Here is a 10,600-nt window from a genome sequence, read left to right as displayed (position 1 = left end):
TATGACTTTTTCGGGTGATTTTGGACGACATACTTTAGTATGACCTTTTGGTGTCATTTTGGATGACATACTATAGTATGACGCTTTTTTAATGATTTTGGGCGACATTCTATAGTATGACCTTTTTGAGTGATTTTGGACAACATACTATAGTATGACTTTTTTGATTGATTTTGGATGACATAATATAGTATGACTTTTTCGAGTGATTTTGGACGACATACTATAGTATGACTTTATTGAGTGATTTTGGACGACATACTATAGTATGACTTTTTCGGGTGATTTTGGACGACATACTTTAGTATGACCTTTTGGTGTCATTTTGGATGACATACTATAGTATGACTCTTTTTTAATGATTTTGGATGACATACTATAGTATGGCTTTTTTTAGTGATTTTGGACGACATACTATTGCATGACTTTTTCGGGTGATTTTGAACGACATACTATAGTATGACTTTTTGGTGTAATTTTGGATGTCATACTATAGTATGACTTTTTTGAGTGATTTTGGACGACATACTATAGTATGACTTTTTGGTGTCATTTTGGATGTCATACTATAGTATGACTTTTTTGAGTGATTTTGGACGACATACTATAGTATGACTTTTTCGGTTGATTTTGGACAACATACTATTGTATGACCTTTTGGTGTCATTTTAGATGACATACTTTAGTATGACTTTTTTTTAATGATTTTGGATGACATACTATAGTATGACTTTTTTGAGTGATTTTGGACGACATACTATAGTATGACTTTTTTGAGTGATTTTGGACGACATACTATAGTGTGACTTTTGTGAGTAATTTTGGACCACATACTTTTGTTTGACTTTTTTTAGTAAATTTGAACAAAATACCATAGTACAACTTTTTTGAGTGATTTTAGATGACATACTATATAGTATGACTTTTTGGTGTAATTTTTCAAATAGCACAAACGGTCACGTACGGTTATATAAAGTGCGCGTGTGCCTTTGGTGTCAAATAGGTTCTGTACATGTTGCATCATCCTTTTGACAAATAAACAGGGGAAATGCCCCCATGGAGGTAATTAGCCAAACTACTGCACCGTACCACAGCTAATAATGATGAATGGACTCAAGAAAAAAAAAACTCACTACATTCACATATTTTAAGTCCCCTATGGACAAGCTGTCAGTCATGGACACTAATAGATTTCAGCCAATATGCTCAAATCCATGGATTAGGAATAGGGAGAAAAGGGAGGAAAAATAAGGCTGGATTAATAATTTGAATCTTTTGAGCGACTGCAGAGGCCAGCTGTGCTTTTTGGAGAAACAATAATAACAGAGAAAAAAAAATCTCAGTGATGAGAGTTTGAAAATAGATGAAGCTTTGTTGAAGAGAAAGACCTGATCTCAAGATAGATTAGTGGCTGGGTGTGAATAGAGCCCACCAGTGCTCCGGCTCAGCCCCTGGACCCCTGATAGTCTCTGAGCCCCACAACAATGTCACAACCAGAGGCCAGGTCTCATTGCTATCTAACCCCATTATCACTCAGAAAGATTGATACACACCCCCTCTGAGGTGGAAGCACCACAAAAAGTGATACCCTTCCGCTCTCATTCATGCAGTTTCATTACCTTGCCCACCCCCACATCAAACTATATTATAAGCCGTCTTTCACAGTTTGTCCTGTGACTGAAACGCATTACTCAAGTGTACATATTTTCCCAGACATTCATAAAAATGCTGTGACTTTTAAACTCAGTACCAATATTGGTCCAATACCTCCAATATGTTGCCCTCCTTGAATAATCACTGGATCAGATATCTACAATAAAAAGAGTCAGATTCAATGTGATCCATAATAAGCCTCTTCCAGTCCGAAATTGTTTTTTTCACCTCTGCATCGCCCGTGCCAGAACTTTGACCTCGCGGATGCCCTGGAAACAAAACAACAACACCTCAAAGCTCTCAGTAATAATGTTACACTGGTTACTGTTTTGCATCTTTAATTTTGGTCTCTCTTTAAATTGATAATTTGGTGATCCAATTGATGATATAAATAGTATTAAGTCACGCCCCCAGGCAGAAGACAGTTGTATCCCTAATTTAAACACTGCCTCATGTTGAGAAATAATGATGGTCTCATCGAAGACTCTGTTGTGTATGAACTCCTGGAAGTCCTGGTCTGGTTTAGTAACAGTGGAGACTGTCAGCAGCTCATTCCATGCTTTGACCTTTGACACTTTTCACACCACCTGAATGGGGAGAAAACAAGTACAAAACATGAAACAGATCACAGGATGGACAGAAACCCCGGCCCTGCAGCAAGGCTGTCTTTTGGCCAAAGGAAATGGGCCCTTCCCTTCCACCAGACCCACCTTGCAGCTTTGTCACCCAAGTGAGACGCACATTGTTAGCAGATAGTTGCCAGAGGAGGCTCCAGCAGCCCCAGTGAGAGGGGTGGCATCCTGACTGTGAGAACTTTGACGCCATCAGACTGCAAGTGGCACCACCCAATAACCATATAAATGGGAGACAATGGGCCTAATTGCAATCAGTGTCCTCTCTTTATTTTATGTCCCGGGTTTCACCCTGACTTTCACAAGAGGCAACTGCATGCATTTCAATAAAGCTATGTTGTTGTGGGAGAGAGCGGAGCGACATAAATACAGTGGAGAAGTGCAAAGCCTCCCACTCCAATGACATGATGCAAATACTCCCACTGAAGTCACACTTTGGCTACAGCAAAGCTTCTGTCTCACTCTTCCTTTTGATGTTCAATCAGACATTAAAATGTCCTCACACTGTTAACAAACATGTCAGAAAGGATACTTGACATGACATGATCTTTGCTTCAGAACCTTTTATTTGTTCATTTAATTCTCACTTCATTTCACATTAATCTCTGTGATGACATTTTTCTTAAAGATGTGTGACTTGAATGGGTTTGTTATATGTATTGATGTGGTTAAGTGTATGTGGAGGATATGTCTTAGTATTTTAATGCAAAGCACATGTTAAATTTTATGTGTATAAAAAGTGCTATACTATTATTCACTTCTTGTATATTTATCACAGAGGTAAAATATTTAATAGTATATGTATCTTAGTATAGGCTGGGAATCTCTGTTTTTTTTCTATTCTAGGTTGGAGTAGCTGTAACAAAAGCAATTTTCCCCGGGATCAATAAATAAGGTTAAATTGAATGAGTGATTGAAGGGATTTCTTGGAATAAATTGATACATACTCTATGTACCAAAACCTGTTTTTTAAATGTCCAGATGTACAGATGTTCATATTGTATGCTGTACATATTTATCATTTAATATTTATTGATCTCATCATCTCATCATCTCATCTACTCGTTGCACAGTTTGTTGTGCACCAGAACACTGAAGCAAATTCCTGGTGTGATTTTGCTGTTTCATCTGGGTTTACAGTTAAATTGTGACATGATGCTATTTCTCAGCTGCTTCACTGCACCTCACACACGAACAGACCGTGTGGCTCTGCAGAGTCTAACTCTCAAAGCTCTTCTTGTCTAACGCACCAGAGGTGACGGGCCAGAAGTGAACTACTGTACAGCAGAGGGAGTGCAGTGTGTGGGCATTTCACGATGTCGCTGACTTTGAAGCCAGTCTTTTGATGCCTGTGTGTCCTTCTGTCTGAACTCAGATCTCTCCCTTGGATTTACTAGAGCCCTTCAACACATTTTTAACACATCACAGCCTCCAGATGAGAGGGTTATTAAAAGCAAATGTATTTGTACGGAAAACATTGACACAGGTGAACCAATCCTAATTGGGTATATTACAAACTAAAGCCACATAAAAATGTTTTTGCCTTGTTGCTCATGCTGGTTCTCACCTCTGTTTTCTAAACAAACACATCCTGATGGTCCTCACACATTTAACTCACACTTCAGCCAATAAATTCTAAATTAAGATTCTCCAATGTGTTGTTTATCACACAACACTAATGTCTTTTTTAGTCATGTTTGGGTGAACATGAGAGGCAGACAGACTTGTGTGGCTGCCCCTGTGCACTCACACAAAACAAACCTTTGAATTAATGGCTGTGATGAAAACATCTTAACATCTGTTGCAATCATGGTGGTATATTTTCTCTTTTGTAGGCAAGGAGGGCGACGTGTGAAGTACGTCGCCCTCCTTGAATAAGGATGATGGGTTATCTGCAGGATTTCTAAAGAGGGCAGCCATCATCAGATGAGATGTGACACCTGTAAAGCAGCCTCGTCCTCTTTTGAAGTGCCTGTGTGCATTGTCAAAGGCAACAAAGGAATTTTCCAACGTCTTTACTCACAAGGGAACATTAGTCAAACTGGAGGGATGCACTGGGAGGGGTGGTGGTGTAGAGATGCACTTCACAGTCTGTTTCTGCTGTTTTTTTGTTTTTTTTAATTCATGCATTTTTGCTTTCTGATAATTTAAGGAGGTACGTGATAGTTATTCATGGCAGCGTGGTGCGTTCAGGTGAGCTGTTGCTGTAAGATGTGGTCTGGTGGAGATGGAGTGCATAGCCTGGAGGTTGACAAGAGGTCATCCAGATCCGTGTAGACTGGGGTTAGGAAAGGAGGAGGAGGAGGAGGAGGACATGAGCACCCATTCATTGGATCCCAGTCCTGTCGCTCATATGAAAACCACACCTCTCTCTCACTGAGACCATTTTAAATAAGGGTTTCCAAAACTTTCTATACGGGACCCACATTTTTCACCCAATTCACAATATGAATCATTACAACAGCTGACAGACACCGTATAGAATTTTTAATTATCTTTAACCATTTCCAGTGTTTGCATAGATAGTAGAGAAAATATTCTCTACTATCTCTGGCTGTTGCTGCATATTTGTTTTTTTCTAATAGCTCGGCAAGTTGATACACACATGCTAACATGCAGAGTTGGAGCCTTTTCACACAACCAAACCAGCCATGATGCTATTAAATGAAGCAGCTAATTATCACAATTATCATGTCAGCAAATACACTGCAGTTATTTGTCTTGGTTAGAACTTGTGATTGCTCAATTACCAATGTTACCCGACGTTACTTTGCTCTTAGCAAGTAATTGGTTTAAGACGGCTTTTTCCATGTGTTGTTGTTGTTTTGTGCAGGTGAGAACTGCATTCAAGGTTCAAGAACTATATTGTCATATAGTAAAAACACCATGTTAAAACCTCGAAATGAAATTCTTACTTCGCTTGCTTCCCTTCACCAATGCAAACACAGCACCTGGATAAAGAAAAGAAAATAGAAATAAACATAAATGGAAATAATAAACCTTTGTAATAATTGGCTGTGAAAAAGCACACAAACACATTAATATTATTTTCACATTATATTTGTGTTTGGTGTCTCAAAACTGTGTGAGAATAAATCAATATAAATGGAATCCATTCATATTTGTTTAAAAGCGATAATGGGTCTGGAAGCAAATAAAAAGAATTTAATTCATCCCCATAATTGTGGACATGTCCTGAGTGAGTGAGATTGGGTTTATCAGTTACAAGGTGACTAGCAGGGGAGAGTAGCGGGGTTATCATTAGCAGGGACTGGCGCTGGCCTCTGGTAGTTCCAGTAATTACCTCACAAAGGCTGGTGCTTGCCTTCCCACTGCTTTTCCCACACTGCACTGCAGGTTCAGAATTCCAATCGGCCCCAGACCTGCAATCTCCTCAGTTTTAGACAGCAAATTACTGACAAGTCCCATTCTTCACAGCACTGTAATTGCTTTTTAGTGCTGTTTTTATTGCGGCAACCCCAACCCCCTTGCTCTTCCCTCAATAAAACTAAGTCAGACTACAGGGGGAAGGTTAATATAGATAGCATTAGTCGCTAATTGGAAGGTCTGAAAATGCAAGTTTCATACAAACCCCGTCTTTATTTAATCTAAGTAGTTACCAAATGAATATACCTGTGTTTTTGTATTGCATTAGATCTGTTTGTGGTAATCAAGAGTGTGTTCATTTTCATTTTGTAGATACATGCAAACACTGCAATAATGGCTCTCTGTGTGTTTGCTCCAGAAGGCTGATATCATCAAGCCTCTTCACATCCCATACAAAGAGAGGCACTGAGCATCTTGGCTACTCTACAACTTAAATCACTTCGTGTTGTCTTTCCCACCCCTGCGCATTACTCTCTCAATCTATTACTTTGTGGAAATCATTAGTCTCCATGTCAATACAAGCTCTGAGCAGAGAAAACATCTCATTATGGGACTTAAAGAGATTCGTTGCATAGTTGGCTCTGTCAAGCTGTTCTTCCTTTCTTCAATATAGTTACTTTCCTTTCACCAAAAGGAAAAATTCTCAACGTTCCACAGCCGGACAACCAAAGCGTTGTCATTTGAAATGAGAAAAAAGAGACAGAATGGAAAATGGCTGAGGGATTAGAGGATCTAAACAGGATAAAGGGATAGGAGATTCTTGGTGTGATCCAGTTTAGTTTGAAAGGTGGAGGGTCTTAACAAGGATTTGAGACTTAAGAATTCACTGTGCCATTATTTCCATCCACTGCCGTCTTAGCTAAATTGTCTTTTCAGGGCCCTTACAAATCTATACTTCTTCACATTTTCTCCATGTAAGTGTGGCCACAATATTCTTGAACAGAAACCAAATTACAAAATTTAAAAACTTTACTTTAATCTTGGTTTCTGTTGTGCAGCATCAAATGTGACATCTGGGGCACTGGCGGAGCAACAAAGTGACTTAAGGCAACAACCAGCAATTGACTCGTGTAGCAGCCTAATTTTCCTGTGCCCTTACGTGTCCATCTCCCTGTCAGTGTGAGCAGGTTGACACCTCTGACCCTGTCAAGAGTGTCAAATAGCTTGTCTTCAGTAAAGTACAATGACAAGCCCTCTAATACATTACCACACGAGTGCCGGCCAGAAATGAGAGGCTATAGCATTTTAAGCCTCAAGGCAGACAGGTGCGCAGATGAGCAACTCACACACACACACGTGCACACACACAGACAAAGAAGAGTTAACAATTGAAACCATTTTTGTTTTAGAGTGAACAAAATGCCACGTTAGTACGGAGGAATTATCCGATCAAAATTATCCAGCATTTTTTGACGGCGCTTGTGTGTGCTTGCAGTGTTTATAATGGGCCTACTTCCAAATTCATTACTCAATCACTTAAGGATTATCTTTGGGGGACTTGCAGGACTGAGAGGGTTGTCAGTAGCAATAAAAAAAAAAAAACACGCAGGACCACCTTGGGAGCAGGTTAGGCCTGTCACCGTGAGCCCTCTCTAAAGTTGACACCACATTACAAACCATTTTGCATCAACATGACAAGGAAAAAAAAAATCCTGATTGTAAATCTGGACATCTACCTGATTTTGATGCCATGGGTTTTAGTTGGTGCTGGTTGTCCTCAAGGCCCTGCTTCGACATGCTGTGCATTCCAACCAATTATCTACCCCAAGGTGCAACAGGTTCACAATTTAATCTTTGATGCCTCCACTGATGGGATATAGTCGGATTAAAGCGGGGAGAAGGGGTGGGACAACTCTTAAAAACCTGTATACAAAGCAAACATGAATCAACTTCAAACCAACTCACTGAGAGAAACAAAAAGGTCTTTCAAAGAAACACCTTTATCCTGACTATTGTTTCATCTTGCAATGGCTCGTCATAGGCTACGTATGTATGAGGAGAAAGCAGCAAAAGTAGCCTCAGATGTTACTCCAATCAAAATGAGCTCATAGAAGGCAGCGAGCACTCTGTTAAATGTAGGTCATTTAAATAACGCAGAGAACCTAAAGAAACAGACCGTGGTATTCTCACGTCCAACCAAGTCCAGTCCTCTGGCATGGACGCCTTGTTCTATGTGTAGCCCATACACTTTGCCAGTACACCCACATCCTGAAAGATATTCTCATTCTTAACCCACTTCCTACTCCATCCCCTAACCCCCCCCCCCCCCCCAACGACAGAGGCCCCCATGTTCTTTCTTGAGGAAGTACATCGAAGGAGAGCTTCTCCCAATGATCAGTACCGGACATCTCCCATCAAGTCCAGTGATCCAACACAATAGTAATGTGATAAACACACAAAAATGGATCGTTGTATCATCTCAACTGCCATCCAGCAAGCAGCGACAGTTTCTATAAACTGTGTTGACGTACTGTATATATGAAGGCTCTTAGTGCAATGACGACTTAAAAATATAAAATGAAACACTTCTGTATGTACCCAGGCCGGGATGCAAAATGTTATGTAAATCCCCTTCCCGAACTTCTCAGGCTGCCAACAATCACCATACAAAGGTGACTGGCAGGCGACACTGGTGCACATTTATCCTTTTGCCCCGGTCTGTCTCTCTCTGTAGCGCCCCCTACTGTGAGAGGCGTGGGTTATGGTGCCCAGTGGCACTTGTTGCCAATGGATGGAGCCAGCATGGATCCGCTCATGGCAGCGACGAAGGTCGTTGTAATAATGTTCGGTTTGTTTCTCGCTTTCACACCTCCTTTGGAATTTTGCCCCAACCTATAATCCAGTACATGAGCCGCAGAGGGAGGTATCCCATGCCTGTCCATCTTAGTTCCAGCACTGCTCAGCCCAAAACCAGCTCCTTTGTACAGCTCACACAGCGTTTGTCTATTTGTTTCCCGAGGAACTTTTCATAATGAGCAGCTGTTATCATTTTTTGTATGATTATGATCAACGCTATACATACAAACTTCAAATTCTACGTTGTCCAACATGAAGTGTGGACATTTGAAACTCTTTCTCCTATGCAAACACATTTGTGGGTACACACACACACACACACGCACACACACACACTAGATCAGCATTCCCAAGCCCCTCACTGAGTGTTTTTATCCTTGCTAGGCCTTGTCTCAGAGGGGAGTAAGGCCCCTACTGAGATCTTTACCCACTTCCTACTGCGAAGTCTGTTTGGACCCTTGGCAGTCCCCGTCCATTCACAAACCGCAGACAAGCCTCGCTCTCTGCCTCACGACTCATACATTTACTTAGATTTTGGACATGACTGACTTTAGTAACATATCACAGATGTATACATTGTTGTAGAATTTACCATTTTTCTGCAGAGGTGGATTACTGCCTTGAAAATCACCATACAGGGCCCAACTGTTAGCTGACCCCTCTGGGGTCATGGCCCCCAGGTGGGACAAGGAAATCCGTTGGGGAAAGGAGATCTTGAGAAGAAGAAAGAAAGAAAAGAGAGAGAGTGAGCAAGAGAGGGAGAGCACATGTGTGTCTGTGCGTGCGCATGTTTGTGCACGTGAGGGAAAAAGTTGTACACAAACGTGGGCATCAGAATTTGTTTGTGTGTGCGTGTGTGTGTGTGTGTGTGTGTCCTACTGTCCTATATCTAGCTCTGTGTCCACACATCACAGCTGTCAGTATCAAGTGAGATATGAGGCAGAAGAGAAAGAAAGAGCCCTTCAATTGGATGTTACTTCTGTGTCTGTCTGTTGAGCATGGAAAGGTGGATTCGAGTCACTGCATGGTACGTTGCAAATACATGTTGTGTTAGTTTAAACTCAATAAAGTTTGATTTTTAATTGTTAAAACCGAAATAAAAGTAGATGTCAGGTTATCGGGAGAGAGATATTCTTACATTTTGACGTTACCATACAGTGTCTTATTTGATTTGAAATGAGATTAGAAGCCAACATGGGGTTCATAAATATATAATATATATTGTTCTTAGCCTGCAGATATAATTTTCCAACAGGATTCTCTTAGAGTCCAGATGGTTTGGCTCGGGAGTGCATCAGAGGAAGCGGCGTTGATAAAATCATTTTTGACAGGTTTCACTGAACGTGTTCGCGTGTGTCTTTGTTGTCACACCTGCACCTGTGCTCTGACTGTGCAACGAGGAAAAATGGGGTTTTTTGTGGTGGTGGGGGGAAGGTTTCAGAGTTGTATGACGGATCATCAAGTTTTTTTACTTTATAGTGCTAAAGTGTCTTTAAGGAAAAGCATTTATGGTCTGAATTGCAGTGTTTTGTACAGAATAACTGCTGAACAGAGCCACGGTCAAGCTCTTATCTGCTCATGTTGCATGTTGAGCAAATGGCAAAAAAAAAAAAAAAATGTATCTTCAAAAATGTGTTTTAAGGATTGTGTTTGGTGTGAGGCATCATCACTCTTTTAGAAACTATATGTGCTGCAGGTTTAGAGATGTGCTGTGGGCAGTGGAATCCTTTTATATATGTATATATATATACATATACATATATATATAAAAATGTTTCCAAGTGTGACTTACATTAACATTATAGTCCTGTTTTCAACTTTTTTTGTGGATCATTTTAGAATTTTTTTATGGGAAAAAATGGTGATGTGGTGGGAAAAGACCATTGTTTTAGGGTGAAAAGAAGAAATAGAGTGGATTCCTTATCAGTTTAATTCGGGGATTACAAGAATTTAGCTATAAAAGCTGTCAAAGAGAATATTTGACGGAAACACTGAGTAAATGTGCAGCAGCTACACATTAAAAATTAAGAGTCAAAGTTAAAAAAGACAACATAACTTACACACAGACAAAGAAGTTCTGTGGATACACACTGGGAAGATATCTCAGGCGTTTAGCAGGGCAAAGCTACAAA

The sequence above is a fragment of the Solea solea genome, chromosome 1 (assembly GCF_958295425.1).
Source record: "Solea solea chromosome 1, fSolSol10.1, whole genome shotgun sequence".
In the NCBI taxonomy this organism is placed as follows: Eukaryota; Metazoa; Chordata; class Actinopteri; order Pleuronectiformes; family Soleidae; genus Solea; species Solea solea.
Note: the sequence above shows the minus strand (reverse complement) of the source record.